We start from the raw sequence: 21531 nt of genomic DNA on the forward strand, positions 1-21531 counted from the left end.
CTCGCGCCCGGGCCGCCGCCTCCCTCCTCGCCCGCGCTGCGCGCGCCTGGGCGTTCCTCGGGGAGCCGGCGCCCGCGTGGGGCCCGCTGACAGCGAGCCCAGTAGAATATTGTATTAGTTGGTTGTGAGCTGTGTTCTCGTCAGGGTATCTGAGTTTCACAGAACAGACGGGGTGAGAGTTTTTGTGCTATATCCAGATTGGCTTAAAATAATGTCGTTTTTGTAGCTTATTAAACCACAGAAACTACACCAAAGTCATCTCCGCTGCTGCCAGCAAACTCTCCGAGTTAGGGTTGGGGTAGGAGCTGAGCTCAGCCCGGGGCTCAGGCCCCTTAGGAAGTTGGAGAGCAGGGGCTTAACAGGAGAGAAGAGAGGCAGCCATCTCCTGCTCCTGCCTTCTTTGGGAAGAGGCTGAGGGGTCTGCAGCAACACTGAACCCCCACCATGACCCGAGGAACCCCTGAGAGCATCTGAGGAGCTCAGGGATGGGGGGTTATAGGCACAGGGGCTGCCCTGAAGAGGGGAGCTGGAGGGCCAAGGCGGGCACTGCCTGCAGCAGGGAAAGACGGAGAAACGGCCTGTCCAGATCCTAATCCAGGCAGGAGTGATGGGCGGCTGATTCTCAGCCTATATCGTCGTCGGGGTTTGCAGGAAAAAGGCAGGGCTGGGAAATGGGAAGGGGCCCCACAAGCAAAGGGTGCCAGGCAGTACAGGCTCATCGGCACCCCTCGCTACCCAGAAAGGCCTCCCCCTCCCCCTTGTTGTTGGGCAGACCCAGTCCCCAAAGAATTGCTGTGCCCCCACCCCTGGGGAGAGTGGAGAGAAGGGGGAAGGGCTTCTGGGAGGCTTCGACAGGAGATATGACAAAATGTTGTTCTATGTCATCCTGCCCAGGTCTGAATAGTTATAAGTAGAGCTGCTGTGTAGCACCTTATCTAATGTAATCTTCACAACAAGCCTATGAGGTGTATGCTTCAATCCTCCCTAATTATCAGATGAAGAAACTGAGGCTCAGAGAGATAGAGTAAGTTGCCCAAGAACACACAGCTACAGAGTTGGAATTTGAACCCACAAATGACTACAGAATGAGAGTGCTTACCATTGAACCACAAGGCCCCTCTGGTAGTTGAGACTTAAAAATCAATGACATAGAGCTGTATTTCCATACAATCCTTGTGTGTTTTAGAAATGGGAACACCTGAAAAAAATGAAAAATATTCCAGGGCAAATCTATGCTCCCCTCCCCATTCCTGATGTGTCTGTCCAAGCTGTGCCTCGGACCACCTGCCGGCTCACCCTGTATAGTGTCCATCAGGAGAAAATCCAGGGCCAATCCAAACTTCTCCAAGGCCAGGTAATGCCCTGCCACCTCTCATGGTCACTGCGTCTAGGCCAACAGGGCCATAGGCCTCCCTGCCCTCCCAAGGGACCCATGGCAGTGGCAGGAGCTGCTCTCCTCATGGTCTCCATCCACCAGGTGCCCGGGAAACCTATGAGTCATTCATTCTCAATGACTCCTCCCCCCTCAGACCCTCAAATTCAGTTTCCCATCAAATACTGAGGATTCTACCTCCTAAACTGCATCCTTTTATCTCCACGCCCGACCTTACCCCAGCCCAGGCCTTGTCACCCTTCTCCCTGCATCATTGCATCTCTCCGCTCACCAGTCTCCCTGTCTCCAGTGTCTCTCTCATCCAGGCTGCGGCCAAATTGAGCTTTCCAGGGTGACCATGCCACTCTCCTGGGTGAAACCCTTCTTGAGGGACCCCACCACCTATGCTGTAGGACGGAGGTCTCACGCTTCAGCCTTGTCTGCAAAGACTCTTCACAAGCTACCCCTGCTCGCCTCACTGCCTCACCCCTGCATGCCCCACACACCAACCACCCTGGATGAATGACCCTCCTAAACTCAAGCTCCTTTGTTTGACACTCCCCCAGATTTGGCCCGAGGCAGAACTGAATTCAAATTCATACCTCCCTACTGTGTGATTTCTAGGACAGCACTCAACATCTCTGAGCCTGTTTCCTCCTGGAGACAAGAATCTGTACTTAGGGCTGTTAAGGAGAGTGACAAGGAAAATGAAAAAGAATGTGCTAGAAAAAAAAATTCTAAAGCATCAGTGGAATCACCTTGGGACTGTGCTTGCCACTTCCCGTGTGCTGTCCCCCAGATTTATTTTCTGCCCTGTTCTGTGCCCCAGGAGCCCCTCCAACATGAAGAGTGTCACCCAGCCTCCCCCACCCGCCGGCTCCCAGTCCAGTCCAGCTACTGTGCACACCAGCAGGTGAGGGCGGGCAGGAAAAGCGAGGTTGGGACTGTATCCCCATTTCTTCCTAACTCACTGCGTTCTGCACTGGCTGTGACAGTTCATAGCCACGGCTCTGTCAAGTGGCCCCCACTGTCCCTCCTTCTCTTGCCCCTTTAGCTAAGAGTAGGCTCAGCTTCCTTCTTCCTGTTACTCATGCTCAGATGCTTCACATCCTCTGCTGTTCCTCTCATACCTGCCTCTCCCTCTCAAATCAAACTGTCCTCGGTTAAGCCTTTTCGGCTGTGTCGACCTTCCCTGGCAGACCCCAGCGCAGATCATAACTGGACCTACCAGCATCTTTCATGCCCATTTGGCTGTTCTGTGTCTCAAAGACACCCTGGGTGCCCAGCTCTGCCACCCCCGTTTGCTGAGTCCCTGTGGCTTTGGGTCACTGAGGACTCACAGGATGAAGTCGGAGGACATCAGAAGGGACTGGAATGATTGCAGGGCCGCTGCCCCGCTGGCACAGACAGCGGCAGCGGAAGGAGTGTTGCCAGGGCTGCCCGCAGGCAGAGCAGGCAGCCTGTGGGGAAAGCTGCCCTGGCCCGCAGCAGAGGGCAGCCCCTGGAGGCTCGGCCAGGAGTGGCCTTTCTCCCCCGCACCTACAGCTGGGCCCAGGCTGTGGAAGCTCTCTGGTTTAATTAAGGATCTAAGGAGAAAATGCTCTCTTGTTATTTTCTGAATAAATTAAGGAAGTAACTTTGATGCAATATCATTTTCATCTAATCAGGAACATTCTGAAATTACCATATTGTTTTCCATTAGAAACCCCATCAGTCCCCAAATCAGATAACCAGGCTGGATGGAGGCTGCCAAGGCCCCTCTGTCCTGGGGCAGCCACACGCTACAGAGAGGGAAGGGATAAAAGGGACTTGCCGCTCCTGCCACCACCCCTTGTTGAGTTCAGGAGACTGCTCCCGGCTCTCACAGCAAGACTCCTCAGTCCTGGCTAGGGCTGAGGAGGGGTCCTGCAGGCCAAGGCAAAGGGGAGGGGCTCGGGGAGGCTTGCAGAGCAGGTTGGGTCGGAACCTGCCCGGAGCTTCCTGGCAGTTCATCTGGGAAGGAAGAGAGGTCAGGCTCTTTATCTTGAGCCCCACTCCTACCCTAGGCAGCTTCACAAGGAGGAGGGCTCATCGGATCCGGGCTGGCATCAATGGGGGCGGGAGGGGTAGCGGGTTCCAGCATCTGAGAAAACGCGGAAGACACAAAGGGAGGCCAGAGGCTGTGGGGAATTTGTGAAAATTCCCAGCAAGGCTGACTTCCCATCTCTGGCGAAGCTCCCTGAAGGCTTGAGCTGAGGGTGTCAAGACCAGAGCAAGGCAGGGGACTATGGAAGGGAGTTAGGATTCCCGGGCTAGACCGCCCTCCAAGGAACCTCACTGCCTGCTCAGGGTCTCCTCCTCCTCCAGGGTGCTCCCCCACCCGTCGCAGCAGGAGGGCAGCTGAGGCAAGTAAGAGTCTGCAGGATCCCGGGCCCGCAGGCCCCTTTGCTGAGGACCATTTCAGGGCTATGCAATCAGGACCGAAAGAGACCCGAGTCCACCATAAAGAAAAGAGGGTGTTTATTTTTTAGATGTGCCTGGTGATTGAGTCAAAATCTTTTTCAGTTGGTCTATTTGTCCCTGTTACTATTCTCAGTGTCTGTGACTTTAACTGTAGTTTTTCTCTTTCACTCCCTTTCTCTCTCTCCTCCCCTCCCTTCCTCTCTCCCCTCCTCACTTCTCTTCCTTTCCCTACCCTTTCTTTCTCCCGCCTCCCCCCTCTTGTCTCACTCTCCCTCTTTCCTGTGTCCACTTCCCACAGTGCTTCAGGCCTTTGAGTAGCCGAGAGCCTAACCCAGAACCCAGTGGGAACTACCTTCCCCCCACCACAGGGCTCCACCTAGCTGTGTCCCCAGAGCCAAAGTTGGACAGGGAGGGAGCTGGAGAAGCGGAGAGGAATCTGAGCCTCTCCACACACTCCTGATGCTGCCCCAAACCAAGAGGACATAAGCAGATTTCAGACGTCATCCCAAACGAGTGTGAAGGAGGAGAACAAGGGAATGGAAGGGAAGGAGAAAGGGGGGGGGGGGGAGGAGAAGGGCTGTCACCTGGCAGAGAAAAGTGTGTGTGAGGGCGAATGGAAGAGAGAACAGGTGGGGAAGGGTCCAGGGAAGCTGGACTTCCAGGACAGAGTGGGATCAGCCTGCACATCTTGCTCAGCCCCAGACGTCTTTTTAAAGTGGTGAGTTATTCTCCTTGTCTCTGGTCCCCAGAGTTGAGCAGAGGACCAGGCCCATGCAAAGCCCAGGAAACATTTTCTGACCTGAATAAAAAACTCAGAGAAAAAAAAATGCACTGCGATACAGCCAGGTCTTTTATATAAATTTATGGGGGAAAGGGGCTCAGGGGCAGCTTGGCTGCATGAGGCAGGGAAAGGCAGCCACCAGGCGGCGCTGTGGAGGGTGGGGTTGTGGCCTTGGCACCAGGGTAAATGCTGTCTGCCCTGCTGGGTTTGGTCCTCTTGAGCCCACACACATGGAGCATGGCCAGAAAAGGCCAGTGGCTCACAGGTGGACCTAGTCAGCCATCACACAAAGGTGTCTCAAGTGGCTGTTTGTGCAACACTCGTGGGTCTACTTACCTCCCTGTGAGTGATATGCATAGAGGCGGTGGGCACAAGTGTCAGAGATAGGAAGTAGGTGCGGTTGTAGACCGGGTGGGACGAGGAGCATGTGTGGGAAGGACCTGAGCCTGCGTGCAGACTTCAGTGAAAACAGCGGAAAGATAGGCCAGGTCGGGGACAGTGGGAGGGGTTCAAGGGCAGCCTTCAACCAGCAGGCTCAGGACCAGTGCCCACTACCACTGTTAGCTCACTTTCTGCTCTAGACACTCAGGGCTGGGAGTATTGTCTCCTAGATACCTGGCCCAGGGATTTCCAGGACGCTCACAGCTCTGGGACCTTATCCCCCCTGATCTCAGCCAACCACTTGACAGCCTATCTTACCACAATGGGCTCAATCTGAAGTTACCAAGAGCTGTTTTAATATATTTGGCTCAGTAAATACTTCCCGCAGTCTCTTCTGGCTTTTCTGGCTTTGATTTCCAAATCAGCTCCTGCTAACACGGGGCCTAACACACAGTAGGTGCCCCTGCTGACCCACACTGCTGGACCTACCTCTTCCTGATCGCCACCTCCCCGCCCCCCAAGCTGAGACAGGTGCCTAAGCTCCCTTGGTCATTCGGAAGTCACAGCTTTCCTTCATTCTGGACCACAGTTGAGTCTAGCCCTCAATTTCAGTCCTGAATTACTCTCCCCAGCCGCAGCCCTCCCTCCCTGCTGCTCCCCCAAATGCCCCAGTCCCAGGGAGCCTCCAGGCTGCTCCCAGCAGAATTACCCAGTTCCTGGCCTGAGCCCTGGCTGGGACCCAGCCCAGCGCGTAGGGACGCCCCTGCCATGCTGGCTGGAGCTTGTTGTCGAAGCTAGCCTGGGGGTGCCTAGGAGCTGGCAGGGAGGGTGGCCCCGACCGATGGAGCTCAGAGAGCAGGCACACCCTGGGTGAGGTCATGCCTGCCTCACACCTCTGGTATTCGGCTGATCCCTATCTCCTCCCCCAGCCCTCAGGTTACTCCTCAGAGATGCAGGTAAAAGAGGTGCTGATATTGCAAATAGGCCGGAGGCAAGACAGGGCTGCAGCTGAGCCTGGCCTGCCTGTTTGAGGCTTCCACTGCCACCTCTGCCCTACCTCCTGCCACCCACCAGATGGGCAGGCAGACAGAGAGGGCTGGCTATCCCATGAGAGAGAGGACTGCTCTTCAGTATACCACCTCCAGGCTGGGTGTCCTGCTAGGGTCCCTCCTTCCCACTCCTCACCCAGGAAGCCAGGCCAAGAGGAGGAAGCATGGGGAATGGGGGGGAACAGGTTCTGAGGGCTTGCTCCTTGGGAACACACTTAATCACCTCCCACCCCACCCTCTGGGCCTCCTCACCTCCATTTCAACCAAGCCTCAATAATTCCAATAGTCATTATCAGCAGGTACCATTTGATTTATCACGCAAACTTTTGAGAATGAAAAGATGAGACTCATACCCTGAGATTGTCCCAGGCACGTGAGTAATGGGCACTCTGATTCTTGACCCCCCCCACCGTGTGCTGGGCCCCCTAGAAAGCATGTGACCATTTTAATGAGCTTAGGCTCTGAGAAAGCCTGATGCTTGCTTCTTCAGCTTGGGATTCTCAGAAACCAGAATAGTGTTCAGCCTGGGTAGTTCTTTGTAACAGAGTGGTGGGATGGGGGAGGAGGCTCCTCCGGGATCAGAAATGGGGGACAAATGCCAGCAGCTTTCAGGAGACTAACTTACTACCCTTATCCCAGACTGGTCCCTGAGCAAGGAAAATTGAGGTCCTAAGAGGATGGTAGGCCACATTTTGGGTGACTGAGACATCCTCTCCCCTTCTTCATATCCCAACACACACACTACACTTCCTGTCCGCCTCTTTCATATACTGCAGCTGAGCCAGTGGTGCTCAATGTGTGGTCCCGGATCAGCGTCAGTATCACCTGGGAACCTGTTAGGAAAGCAGCTCCTCAGGCCCCACCCCAGACCTCCTGAATCAGAAACTCAGATCTAAAGCAGTTAGAAGCAGGACTTGACTCCTCAAACTGTAACAGATGTACAGATCACCGGGAGTCCTGTTAAAGTACAGATAATGGCAGGGCAATGCAGGTTAAAATTCAGGAGGTCTGGGAGGGGCCTGATATCCTGCATTTCTTACAAGCTCCCAGGTGATGCCGTTGGTGCTAGTCCCCAGACCACACTAGGAACGGCAAGGCCCTGGACGCCCTGGTTCTCAACTCTGTCTGCACTTAGAATCACCTGGAGAGCCTTTAAAAATACCAGCACCTGGGCAGTGTCTGCAGAGGTCCTGACTTAATTGATCTGAGGTAAGACTGGGGCATGGGTAGGTTTTAATATCTCCCTAGAAGAGTCTAATACACATACCAAGTCCTCAGCCCACAGTAGTGAGAAATGCTTGATACATGTCACCTCATGTCCCCTCACACTCTGAGATCCCTTTCTCTCTTCAGTCCTATTTCCTTCCACATCGCCTTGCCTCTACCTGCAGACACTTAGCATGCATCAGCACAAGCACATGGACAGAGAGCCAGAGGGAGCCTCAGACACACACACACACAGAGGCTGGTCGCCGGGCAGCGGGCTGCAGGCGTGAGTGTGCACACCCCGGCAAACCAAACATGGACAGCCCATTTGTGGCCAGCAGCCACAGGTGTAGACAGATAGATGAACACATACAAATACACCAAACCCGCAGGAGCACACACCAGCCACAGAGGACACAGAGACCCCTTCCATCTGTCTCCATATGTGACTCTTGGTCTGTTGCTCCAAACAGTGGGGTCCATGTCTGTCCCTGACAATATCAGCAAACAGGAAGGCTGGGCTTAGCCACCACCATCACCCCAGCCCCCGACTCAGCAACACTGCAGTGCTTTGGGCTGAACACAGGCCTCTGAGGGAGCCATTGTTGTGCCTGGGCAGGCCAGCTCAGCCTGGCATCTCACAGGGATGAGGGGCGTCTGGAGCCATGCCTGCCCCGGTGCCCAGGCTGGCCAGGAAGGGGCATTGCCTCCAAGGTCTGACCCTTTCTGGGGTCTGTGGGTGTCTTCAGCCCCTCGGCTTGTCACAGAGCTGCTGTGTTGGAGCCTCCTTCGTGTTTAAGAGCCTGCGCCCCATCCCACCCCCCGCCCCCACCGTGAGTGCTGGGGCCCTCCACAGACAGGCCTGATTGATGACTCAGGGGGCTGCGGCTGCGGCAGGCCTATTTTATGATGTCATTAGGCAGCTTCGGCAGCGGGGAGGAATCCCTCCTGACATCATAAAGGACTTGATATTTCGCTAATGTTATCTTGGCGGCGTGTCGTCCTGACATTTTCTCTCTGCTGCGCTCCCCCCAGGACCAGGAGTTGTCTAACTACAGCCGGGGAAAAAATGCAAAACAGACAAATGCACCCTCGGGGGACAGCAGGAGAAAACTAATAGACCCGTCCCCGGCTCCCCGCCCACGGAGGTGGTTTAGGTGGGAAGCATGATGTGTTTGTCAAAGGGGACCCAAGGCTGTCTTCCTCCTGCAGTCTCTCCCCCCTCGGACCGCCTCTGCTCCGCAGTGGGAAGAAGTCGGGGGCTGGGATTCCAGAGCCAGCTCTGCCACGCAGAGGTCCTGCGACTGGGGCCACGTCCTTGCCCTCTGGGCCTCAGTTAATCTATCCACACCACATGGGGGTTGGGCTCTGTTGAGGGCTTTGTAGCTGTGGGAGAAGGTGATGGTACAGGAGGTAGAGAGAACCATCCCCCGCTTGGAAGTAAACATCCAGATTGGCGCGGGGGGGGGGGGGGGGGGGGGGGGGCTGGGTGTATGATCTGCCACTCCCAGGAATGATTCTGTGGGGCAGACTAAACAGCAAGAGGTTTCCCCAGCCTGCAACTCAGTGTCTTCAAAAGACCAAGACCAGTTGCTCATTCTGAGGCTGGCCAGCATTGCTAGTCCTTGCACAGGCCAGGCAAGCAGAAGCCAGCAGGGATTGACCATTCTCCCATTCCCAGGGTGGCTCAGGTGGCTCAGAGCTTGGTGAAGCAGAAAGGTCCAGCAGTCATGGGCACCTCCTAGATCCACAGCCAAAAGGACCTTGGGTTAAATCAATCCTAATCCTTTCCCTCCAGCAGCAATCACCCACACAACCCTCATCCCAGAATTCCTCAAAGATGGGCCTCCAGCTCACCACCTCCAGGGATGGGGAACTCGCCCCTTTCTCCAGGCAGCCTGGCCATCTCCCTCCCTGTAGGTCTCCTCCAAGGGGCTAAATTCCACGTTCTGAGCATGGTAGGACATGGCTGCTCCCTCTATCCCAGGACCCTGAAAGATATGCACAAACACCTTCACCCAATACCTATGCTCTAAGTGTGCAGGAGAAAAAGCCAGGGTCTGTGCTCTGTTTTCAGAGAGTGGAATATTTGTCTTCAAAGAGCCTAAAGGCCCTGGCTGGGTTGCCCAATGGATAGAACATTATCCTGGCAAGTTTGATCCCTGGTCAGGGTGTGAAAAGCAACCAATGGACTAACCAGGCGGTGGCACAGTGGATAGAGTGTCAGACTGGGACATCAAAGACCCAGGTGTGAAACCCTGAGGTCACAGGCTTGAGCGTGGGATCATAGATATGACCCCATGATCGCTGGCTTGAACCCAAGGTCACTGGCTTGAGCAAGGGGTCACTCACTCTGCTGTAGCCCCCCAATCAAAGCACATATGAGAAAGCAATCAATGAGCAAATAGGAGCTGCAACGAAGAATTGATGCTTCTCATCTCTCTCCCTTCCTGTCTGTCTGTTCTTCACTCTCTGTCACCTCTCTCTGTCTCTGTCAAAAAAAAAAGCAACCAATGAATGCATGACTTAGTGGAACAACAGGTTGATGCTTCTCTCTCTCTCTCATCAATGGAAAAATTAAATTTTAAAAAAAAGCATAGGCCCTGGCCGGTTGGCTCAGTGGTAGAGCGTCGGCCTGGCATGCGGGGGACCCGGGTTCAATTCCCGGCCAGGGCACACAGGAGAAGCGCCCATTTGCTTCTCCACCCCCTTCCCTCCTTCCTCTCTGTCTCTCTCTTCCTTCCCCTCCCACAACCAAGGCTCCATTGGAGCAGGGATGGCCCAGGCGCTGGGGATGGCTCCTTGGCCTCTGCCCCAGGCGCTAGAGTGGCTCTGGTCTCGGCAGAGCAACGCCCCAGAGGGGCAGAGCATCGCCCCCTTGGTGGGCAGAGCGTCGCCCCTGGTGGGCGTGCCGGGTGGATCCCGGTCAGGCGCATGCGGGAGTCTGTCTGACTGTCTCTCCCCGTTTCCAGCTTCAGAAAAATACAAAAAAAAAAAAAAAGCATAACTGACCATTTTGACCTGGAGTTCATGGTTAGAATTGTGGCTCAGTGCAATGAGTTTTCCTCTGTATCTGATTTTATGCAGTTAAAAACACAATTTGAGAAGGGTCCATAGGCTCCACCAGACACTGAAGTCCATGGTTTTTAAAAGTCTGTTCTAGAATCCAAACAAAGCCACTTTACCCGTGAATGTATCAGGTTTGGGGAGATCATTATGGCCTGGGCATGTCTCTCAGCTCCAGAAAACCCTTCCTCCCTATCTATAAAAAAACTACCTTAAAAATGAAGGTGGGTACAGCCAACACCTGCTCTCAGGTCTGACTGCCATGTTTCTCCTGTAACCTTAGGTGACTAAACCACCCATATCCAAGAGAGCTGAGCTGAACATGACACCCAGCACACACTGAGGGCACCTACAGAGGGCTGAACTCTGCTCTAGAAGGGCAGACAGAGGTGGATCAAACCTAATCCTGGCTTCTGAAAGTTCTCACCAGGTGAGGCTGACACACTGCAGCCACACCCGGCTGCCCCCATCCCCTGCACGCCAGGGGCTTCCTCTGTGCTTGGCTCTGTCCATCTGCTCCCTGGGCCTGAGTGCCCATCCCACGCCCTTCCAGTAGCTAACCTTCCCTCAGCCTTCCAGCATCCAGCTGGACTACCTCCCTTAGTCTGAGTACTCTTATTTCCACAAAGAGGCCCCACTGAGTGGAACTCTAAGAAGGACCACCTCAGCCTTGGATGCACTTGCAGCCATGGTTCATGGAGAAAAAAGATAGAAAAAAACAGGGAGCAGGCAGCCCGGATGCCCACTGGCCCTGAGAACATACTGCTAACTCTCAGACTGGGTCAGGAATCGGCTCCAGAGCTGCAGGAGAGTGACAATCTTTGACTGCCTGAGCTGGTAGACAGCCACTCCTCAGCTTTGGTACTCTCCAAAATAATGATTCAACAAATATTTATTGAGAGCTCATTATTCGTCAGGCACTCTTTCAGATGGTGGAAACAAAGACAGAAATTCCTGCTCTCAAAGAGGTAACATTCTCTTGGGCAGAGACAAGCAACATAGAAAATAAAGAAGTAAAAATGTGATATGGTCTACCAGTGTGTAATAAGTGTCATAGATAAAAATAAGTCAGAAATATTGGGGTGTTCCTCACAGAGAAGGTGACATTTGGGTAGAGACCTGAAGGGAATGACAGAGGGAGCCATAAAGATATTGAGGGATGAGCATTCCAATAAAGGACAGAGCACATGCAAATGTCCTGAGGCAGGAATGTAGCTGGCACAGGGAATGGCAGGAGGGTAGTGTAGTTGGAGGGAAGTGAAATGGGGAAGAATACCATAGTCCCCCATGTATAAGATGCAACCTTTTTCAAAACATTTGGGGTCTAAAAACTGGGTGTATCTTATATAGTGGTTGTATTTTTTTTTCAAATATTGGGCCCCAAAATTAAGGTGCATCTTCTACATGGGGAAATACAGTACCAGAGACAGTGAGTAACAGGTGGGGAAGTTGATCACGTAGGGCCTTGAGGCCGCTGTGATGACCTTGGCTTCTACTCCAAGTGAGATGGGAATCATTGGTGGTTTTGAGCAGACGAGTGATATGATGTGACGTGAATGTAAACAGGATCACTGTGGTTGCAGTGTAGAGACTAGACCACTGGGACGTGGGTGGCAGGTGATGGTGCTCAGCCCATTGCCATGGAAGGAGAGGGGGAGGGTAGTAGTTGGCGTTCAGGGTATATCCTAAAGATGGAATTATACACACCAGGCAATGCCCCTATCCCTGTGCACCGTGTTCTCTCATCCTCTCAAGCATCTTATGAACAGATCCTTTATCCCCATTGTACAGAAAGGGTAACTGAGTTCAGAAAGGCCACACAGCCAGTAAGTGAGAGATTCAACCCAGGCTTAGCCAAGCCTGAAGCCCAAATTCTTTACACCCACCTCAGTGCCTGCCTGTCAGGATCCCCACAAGGAGACCACCCAGCCACAGACCCCCAAGAAGGGGAACAAAGCCAGCACACCAATCAGCTGAGAATGTCATGCTAATTTGGAATTGTCCATAAAACATCACCTTAACATGCTTTGTCTTTACATTGAAGCTCAAATGATACTTATTGGTGTTAAAGTGTTTTTATTTTCATTTATATATACATTTTCCAACTTTTCATCTTTTTGTTTTAAATTCCATCCAAAATCATCGGTGAATGGAGTAAACCGTAAGGAGAAAGGAGGATAATTGAAGATCTGAGCAAGAGCACCTTGATTCTTACCAGAATCGTCCATCAGCACTCCTGTTCCAACACCTGCTTTGGGTCAGGCCTGGGCCAGGGAAGTGGAGCAGACAGGAACGGCCCTGACCCAGTACCTGCAGGGTGGAACAGAAGAGACACTTCCAACTAGCGGCCATATCCAAGGTAAGGCTGCCTGGGAGTGACCCAGGGAACTGTGCAGGGATCTGAGCACAGATAGGAGGAAGAGGAGCCCCAAGTCAAATCCCAGAAAAGGTCCAGTAACGGCAGAAGAGACGTCGGCGGACAGAGTTGAGATGGGGGGCAGGGGCGCTCTGCAGTCGGAGCCAGCAGGGGGTGGGGCTGTCCACTCAGCTCTTTAGGATGGTCAGAAAGGATTCCCCAAAAAGGAAGGAGGAAAAGTGAGGGGTTCTAGCTCTGCACTAATTCTGGGGCAATTATTAAAATGCCATGTGGGATGCCACAACATGAACTGAGAGAGCCCCCAGAGCCTGTGTGTCTCTGTGGTTGAGTCCACTTGGGAAATGGTGCCCCTCTCCAGAGGCGGAAGCGAGGTTCTAAGGCTCACCTGTCACCTCCAAGCAGCCCAGGGCCTAGTCTCTTCAAGTAAGTTTCAAGAAAGGAAGGAAAGAATGGAGAGAGAAAAAAGAGGAAGGCAGAATAGAAAAAAGAAAGAAGATAAGGAAAAAGAGAAGGAAGGCCCTGGCCGGTTGGCTCAGCGGTAGAGCGTCGGCCTAGCGTGCGGGGGACCCGGGTTCGATTCCCGGCCAGGGCACATAGGAGAAGCACCCATTTGCTTCTCCACCCCCCCCCCTCCTTCCTCTCTGTCTCTCTCTTCCCCTCCCGCAGCCAAGGCTCCATTGGAGCAAAGATGGCCCGGGCGCTGGGGATGGCTCCTTGGCCTCTGCCCCAGGCGCTAGAGTGGCTCTGGCTGCGGCAGAGCGACGCCCCGGAGGGGCAGAGCATTGCCTCCTGGTGGGCAGAGCATCGCCCCCTGGTGGGCGTGCCGGGTGGATCCCAGTCGGGCGCATGCGGGAGTCTGTCTGACTGTCTCTCCCCATTTCCAGCTTCAGAAAAATACAAAAAAAAAAGAGAGAGAGAGAGAAGGAAAAGAGAAATAACTCCCAAAGGGTAGGCAGGTCCTTCTGCAGCAGTACCAAGCTCTGGTCTGGTCAATGGCGACACCATGGGAACCCGACAGCAAAGCTTCCCTTCAAACACAGCAAAGGGACAGAGAGGGTCCAGAAGGCTCCAGCCACACGGAAGAGACCGAGGTGAAGACCTGGCGCCACTGAGGCCACATGGAAGATGCCGTCCTGCTCACCTTGATATAGCTGTGCCTGCATCTGGAAGCAATTCCAGCATCCTCACAGGTAGACGTGCACACTCAAAACTGTACCAACATATGGGCACGGCCACTAACTGACGCATGGATGTGGGCAGACTTACAGATGTGTATGACACACGCAGTGCCTCTGTGCAGAGGCACCGGAAAGAACGCACACGCTGTAGAGTGGTGCTTGTGTGGGTGCCGACAGAGAGACATAGACCCACAGCCACAGATGCAGAGGGGCAGGATATGCACCAATATGGATGCACCAAAGTGGACATGCTTGTGCAGGTATTGAAAGATGTGTACAAACGCACAGCTGCAGAAACAGGTGGAAATGTACAGACACACATATACAAATACTGATAGATGTGTACTTATAAGAAGTTCACTTATACACAGATGTGCAGCCACACATAGGCAGGTACACACACACACATCTTGTCACACTGATGTGTGCAATTCTATGGAGGCATCTGTTCTTGTATTGATATGTAATACATATATACAAGGGGTCCTCGGGTTACGACAGTCTCAACATACGCCGTTTTGAGTTTATGATGGTCACTCCCATAAAAACTTTTAAAAAATTGATACGTGAGTGTCTCGGCTTATGCTGTTAGGGTCGTACTTACAGACTACATGGGTGAACTAGTTTGGTTGCACGTGACGGAAGAATACACAGTACAGTGTACAGTACAGTATATTTATGTCCTTTTCCTTTTTCTGTGGCTTAGTTGTGTTTTTATGTTCTAGATTATGATTTTACAACTGTGTTAGGATAGGTAAGTGACTTAGGCTAGAGTGTGCTTTGACTTACACCAAAATTGGGGTATGTCACTGTCATAGGAACTGAACTGTGTCGTAACCTGAGGATCCCCTGTACACACATTTATGAGGATACATGTTCCCAGATGTACCCTCAGACACACGCACACACAAAGGCACGCTCAGGGACACTGGCTGACTTGCTCAGGCCTTGCCAGCAGCCAGGCCCATGAACATGACCGGGCTCTGTCCGGCCCTCAGATCCCCGCTCTCAGCATCCCTGAGCCTGCTGTCCTCAAGCCCGGTCCGCTCCTGCCCCACTCCCGCCAGCTGCCTAGCTTGGGCTAGCTCCCTGGCACGCAGGCCCTCCCTTGTCACCCACTGGCCCCGACCCAGGCCTCAGGCTCCAGGATGGCAATTGCCCCATTCTCCCAGGCGCCGACTCAGCCAAATTTTACACCCAAAAGTGGAGCCAGGCCAGCAGGCTTGTTGCAGCCCGCTTGGGGCATCGGGGAGGGGGTGGCAGGAGGGAGCCAGGATCCTGTAGTGACAGAGAGAAGAGCGGCCCCAGCTGCCGTGCAGGCCTGCCTGGCCAGCCTGCAGGTTTCCTCTCTCCAAGTCACTCTCCCTCTGCAGGCCTCAGGCTCCTCACCTCTGAAATGGGACAATATACTTGCCCCACTGACATGTCAATTCAATCTATATGTCATCTCCCAGATGACAAAGGGTAATTGTCTAACCTTCCCTTGATTTATCTTTATAATAACTCTAACACGTAGGTTTTATTTCCCCTGTTTTGGACTCTGTCACTAAGCTCCAGAAGGTTAAGTCACTTATTCAAGGGAGCGGACAAGACTGGATGGAACCCATGTTCCTGCTCCATCTTTCACGGTCCATAAATATGCAGCACGAGCTTCCAGAGTCCAATCACTTGCCCACAGCAGACATCACTAATCGATCACAACCTATTTTTTTGATGAATCTGCTCTTGGCTTCAGAATCCTTCTCAACATAGCACTCCAGGCAGACAACGATAATTGGCCAAAGTTGGCACCCAGGACAAAACCTACTGCCATCTTGTCACTACATCTAATTCATCTAATTCAGAGGATGGATGTGACAATGCAGTGAAATCAAGGGTAGAAAATACTTTGAAAGAGCATAAGTGTTGCCCTGGCAGGGTGGCTCAGTGGATAAAGAGTCAACCGGGTACACCAGAAAGAGCACATCACCTGTGCTATCACAGGAATTCTACTACAGTTTCCAAAGGCTCTTCACATCCAAGTCCTCCCAAGTCCCCTCTACACTGGGGAGAGGATTAGGGACAAGAAAGTCACTATCATTGTTCCATTTCACAGAGGAGGAGACTGGGGCTCAAGCAAGGGAGTCCCAGAGCCACACGGCTAAGAGTCAGAGCTGGGACTGGGATTCAAGCATCAGCTCCCGTTCAGTGCTCTTTGGAAGTCTGCAGCTCCAGCCAGACAGGCCAGACCCGAGTGTGGGCAGGGGAGCCAGGCTGGGGAGGACAGCAAGAGGGCCCAGTCTGCTCCCAGCAAAAAGGAATCGACCCTACAACTAATTGGTTCAGAGTGCTTCTTTTGACCCTAATTAGTTATTTGTCATGTCTCCATTTGCATACCAGAAAAGATGCAAATTTGCATATTTGTAAATGAGGCCGGGCCTGGATGTGGGTTCTGGAAGAGCTTGGCAGTTGCTGGCAGGCAGGGAGGCAGCTGGCTCTTGCCACTGAAGCATGGGCCGTGGAACGAGATTGGAAGACAGCTCCTTGGCTCGGGGCTGAAGGGGTTCTCAAAGGGGGTCAGACAAGACGGCCTGCCTAGCCCCCCTCCCCTGGGGCTGCGTGGTCGGCATGGAGAATGGGTGAGCCTAATGCTGCTATTTGGATTAGATGAAACAAGGAGGGGAGAATATAAAGTAATTTCAGGACGCTCTGTGCTGGGAAGCCTTCTGTTCTCGTCCTTGGATAGAATCTGTAACACTTGCAAAGGGGGGGACGTCCCCCTCCACCTTGCAAGAGAGGAAAAGGTTTGGGAGAGAATGAAGGTCAGGAGGAATTGTACCCGTACCCTAACACACTCTCTCTCTCTCTCTCTCTTTCTCTTTCTCTCTGTCTCCCCACCCAGGCTCTCAGAGACACATATACGTTTCACACACACATCTACAACTCACTTACACATACACACTCACATACACACATACATACAAGCCTTCGCCCCCCCAGGAGCACCCTCACACACAGCACCCCCAGACCCACAGAGATACACGTGCAACTCTAACTGGAGACGCACATTCGCACATGCAGACATTCCCAGACTTCCCGCCACATACACATTCACGCCCTTACACATACAGACACACACTCAAACACTTGAACATAGATGTAGGCATACAGACTCACTTAAGCTGTGCGTAAATATTTACATACACACACACACACAAGCCATACACGAGCACATCCTTGCAAAGACCCAATTCCCAGGCAAATTCTGGAAATTCTGACCCCTCTGCCAGAGTTCCTGGTGCCTCTGTGGGAAGAGACAAAGGAAGCTAGGTCCTAGAAAGGGAGGAATATCCCCAAGGATATTGAACCCCACATAGGGATTGGTTTCTTCTCTAGGAAAGCAATGACTAGGGAATATCTTCTAGGCTTTGGTCTAGGGCTTGGAGCAGGGGCTGGTTGGGCCTCCATGAACAGGAGAGCAGAGGACGCAGGGGGCGGGGGAGCAGGACTGGCCCCTGCATTGAGCAGGAGAGACTCAGTGCCTCAGACGCGGACACTCGGGGGTCCACGTGGAATGGTAGCACAAGCTGCTGCACCTTTAGGCGTGTGGACACCAAGATGCCCAGCTTCAAGCCCACAAGGGTTTGAAGTGAATCCCAGACCCACGAGGCTTCCCGGGATGGGGGCCCGAGTGCTGACTCGGTGGCCTGGATGCCCAGGGTCAAGGACCAAACGCCTCAACCACTGTTCTCATTGCCAGCACCTCCTCCACAATGCCTGCATCTCAAAAGGCAAGCTAAATCGCTCCGTATTTGTAAATTAAATATAGCTGCACTCCAGCTTTCCAAAGAGCTGGGAAGGAGAGAAGGAGAGAGAAAGAGTGAGAGAGGAAGAGAAGAAAAGCTGCCGCCCTCAGGAAAGTCTGGCTGGTACAGATTGCCTGAGTCATGAATATTCATCTGGCGAATGAGGAGAGCGGGAGTTTGCATAACAGCTCCACCCACCCAACTGAAAGAAATGTCACCGCCTTTGCCAATAAAGTGCCAAAGGAAGCCGGTGGAGGCTGCCAGCCAGACGGTGCCAAACTGCTGACTTCCACTCCTAGGCCTGGAGAAAGCACATTGTTTCCGGCCCGGGGAGCCGCCACTTGGGGTTGGGAGAATGGGACAGAACCAGGAGGAAAAGTTTCACTCACCACTCAGGGGAGCCTGGTGGGTAGGGCGCCTGGGCCACAGCCCCTCCAAGGACAGCTCCAACCCACCCGACTGACTGAGGGCTCCCGCTCTGGCCAAGCACCGAGGACCTGGGTCCTGTTGGCAAGAAACCCATGCTTGGGACAGCCTTAAAGAAACCTCAAGAGTGTCTTCATGAGTCCTGGGTGGTTACTAGAGACCAAGAGACAGAGGGACAAACTAGATGTCATTTTGGGGCCTAGAAATCCACAGTAACCTTGGCCCATTTTGCAAAAGGAAATACCCCAAGTGTAGCTGACTCTTTCCTCTCTAGGTTACACTCATTTCCAAGGCCCAATACTACGTCTCTTATTCCAAAAAGTCTCTGATGCCCTTCCCCAAGACATAGTCCATCTGTCTGTCCCTGGTGCCCCAGTCCTAAAAGTGTGCCATGATGTCAGCCCTTTCCTCCTGCAGGCTGTGAGCTCTGGGGTCAAGGACTGTGGCCGTTCACTCAGTCTCAGTGTCCCAGCCCAGCTCGAGATTCAGAGAAGGTATCTTGAGCAATTTGTTGAAAGGAGCTATTTTCTTCCATCCACTTCTATCCCGTATCTGTACTTGGCCCTAGGTCCTTCCTGCTGCTCTGAATCATGCTTGTCAAGTCCCTGGGAGGTGACAAATCCTGCCCTGCCAGCTCAGTTGGGGCCCATCGGGATCGGGACAGGCGCTCCGCAGCTGGTCTCCCATCCCCAGGCCCTATCCCTCGTGGAGAAAGCCGAGATGTTCCAGCTCCCCGTGGCATCCCATCCTCATGGTGGGCCCCCACTCGGTGGTGTTACAAACCCGCCTGCCTGCCCGTCTGTGCAGCTGGCTCCTTCCAGTAATTACCTAAATGAATGGAAGAAGCAGAGCTGGAGAGAGGATGTTCTCTTAGTACAGAAAAGCAATTAGGGTTGTGGGCGTCTCCAGCTGCTGCTCCTGTTATGTAAAGTTTGGGATGTGTATTTGGGACTTAATGAGGATATTTATGTGTTCACATCTTACCTTCACAGGCTGTTCATTTCAAGCATCCCAAGTATTTGTGGGCCAAGTATGCAGCAGTACAAGCTAGGCGGCAGGCTCCAAGGGAACAACCGTACCACCCAGGATAGTCAAGGAGCCCCTCTCCCAGGGCTCCTAGAGCCCCGGAAATCAGTGAGGAAACCCTCCCGAAACCTCACTCCCTTCTGCAGCATCTCTGACAAGTCCACACTCTGCTTGAGGCCACGAGGGGCTGGAATTCCTTTACTGTCTCTGTCGTGGTTAAAAAAGTGCAATTGCTACAAAGTTCTTCCTTGAACCAGCCAAAATGAGTTCCTTTGCAACATCCCTACATCGGCACAAACACTGCCTTTGGGACCACACGACACATGGCACTCTCTCTGCCCCAGGTGAGCCACTGGTCCTGCAGAAGCTAAACTGGTGTAAAACTGAAAAAGTTTCCGTGGCTGAATAAGTTTGAAAAAGTTCTATGTCAACATTTCTCTGCTGCAGGACTTCTCGGAACCTTGACTGTGGGTGCTACATTTCATGAACATTGCTCACAGAACCCTTTTCTATGGAACAATCTCAAGAAACTAGGATTCCAAAGAGCTGTTTTAGGAAACACTGCTTCAGCAGGTTAAAAGCAAATGTCTAATCCTTGGCCTGAGCTGCTTCCGGCGTTCCTCTAAGATTGGACACAAAGTCTGGGCCTCTGCCCATCCTGGTCATTTTCTGTAGGCGAGCTCTGCCCATGTGTCCACTGCTTCGGACAAGCTCTGGCCAGTGGAGTGCAGAAGAGCCTATCCAGGACCCCATACTCCCAGTGATGCTATCAAAACTCCATTGGAGACACAGCAGCTGAATCACACTGAGTGTCTTTCCTGAAAGTCCTCCCAACAAACCATGATGGGACTTCCGTTCCTCATTCCGTGCTTCGGCCCTGCCGTGGAACCCTCAGGCAGGCCCCCTGTATGCCAGGTGCTCCAGACAGTGGGGGTCCCGCCCTGCCTTCCTTGGACAGCCAGATGGTGGGCCATAGTGAGCCCCTAAATATCTGCCCACCAACTAGTGAGTAATTCACACGCAGTTGGGCTTTTTTCACAGCATCGTCCAAAGCATAAATGTGTTCTAACATCTCATGACCTCAGACTCACAGACAGAGCTCTCCGATGATGCTGGGCGCCAGGCCCAGAAGTCTTCCGGGGCCGAGGCCGTTGTCCACACCTGCACTGGGAGGCCCTGCATCCACCAGGCCTCCTTTCCTCTGCGCCTTTAAACATCTCTTCTATGCCTTCCTTCTCATCATCCCTCAAGTATGTGTTCAAGCCCAGGCATGGAAAATAGGTTTAGCTCACTGGCCAAGTCCATTAGACTGCTCGTGGTTCCCTGGCCTGGCTGTTGGAAGAACGATTTTTGAGGCTTCCTCTGGGCTTGGCAGAGGGATTAGTGATGCCTGCCCATGTTGGAGAGCAGGCAGGGCGGCTCACACGCCAGTTATGGCCATCCCTGGTCAAGGCTCGGTCTCTTTCCCTCAAATCTGCTCCCCCAAGCTGTAACCACCCTTTCTCCCATAACGAACTGTCCTGTACTCCCCCCCCCCACACACACACACCCAAACTGCTCTCTCTGGAAGTCACCAACAAACTCCTATTTGTCAAGTCCTCTGCCTTCTCCCTGGACTCAGTGCCTTTGCAGCATTAGCTATGGTTGACCTTTCTCTGCAAATTCACCCCACCCCCAAGAAATTTGGAGGCAGTCTCTGCCCCTGGTTGTCCCTCACCCGCCTGACCACTCATCCTGTTACTTCTTCCATCTCATAAATGTGGCCGTGCTCCAGGGCCCCGTTCAGCCCTCTCTGGTGCCCACTGATGCACTCCCTCCCTCCTAGATCTCATCCACAGCTTTGTCCTCGGAAAAAGAACCCCCCCCCCCCAGCGTGTGCCTCTGTGAGCAGTCTCCTAAGCCACAGCCCTGCTGCCCACCTGCCACTGCCACAAGTCAACACTCCAAAAACCTCTCTCCTCCAGGATCAACCCCTGCGCGGACTTTCCCACCCGGCATAAGGATCGAATCCTCAGCTTTTGTCTTGACTCCGTATCTGAATCTATTAAACCACCGTGGCAGATTCCTCTTATTTAGTATTTATCAAATTTCCAAAATGAAAAGAGCTTTATTCTTTGTTCTGATTGAGAAACATATCCTCACTAGTTTAAAAAAAAAAAAAAGAAATCAAACCAACACGTAAAAGTATAAAAAAGAAAGTAAAAAAATCACCCAAAATCCTACCTCCCAGACAGAACCACTCCTAGCATTTTGGTGAACAGCCTTCCAGACATATCTCCATGCATATATACACATAGAAATCTAAGCATATAATTTTATAGACGAGGGATTGTATTATACATACTGTTCTCACTGACACCTACTTTTCTCTCAACAACATGTCATAGACATCTTTCTATGTCAATAAATAGAGCGCTACAAAATTATTTTAATTCCTTCAGA

Source organism: Saccopteryx bilineata, chromosome 3, assembly GCF_036850765.1.
Source record: "Saccopteryx bilineata isolate mSacBil1 chromosome 3, mSacBil1_pri_phased_curated, whole genome shotgun sequence".
Taxonomy (NCBI): Eukaryota; Metazoa; Chordata; class Mammalia; order Chiroptera; family Emballonuridae; genus Saccopteryx; species Saccopteryx bilineata.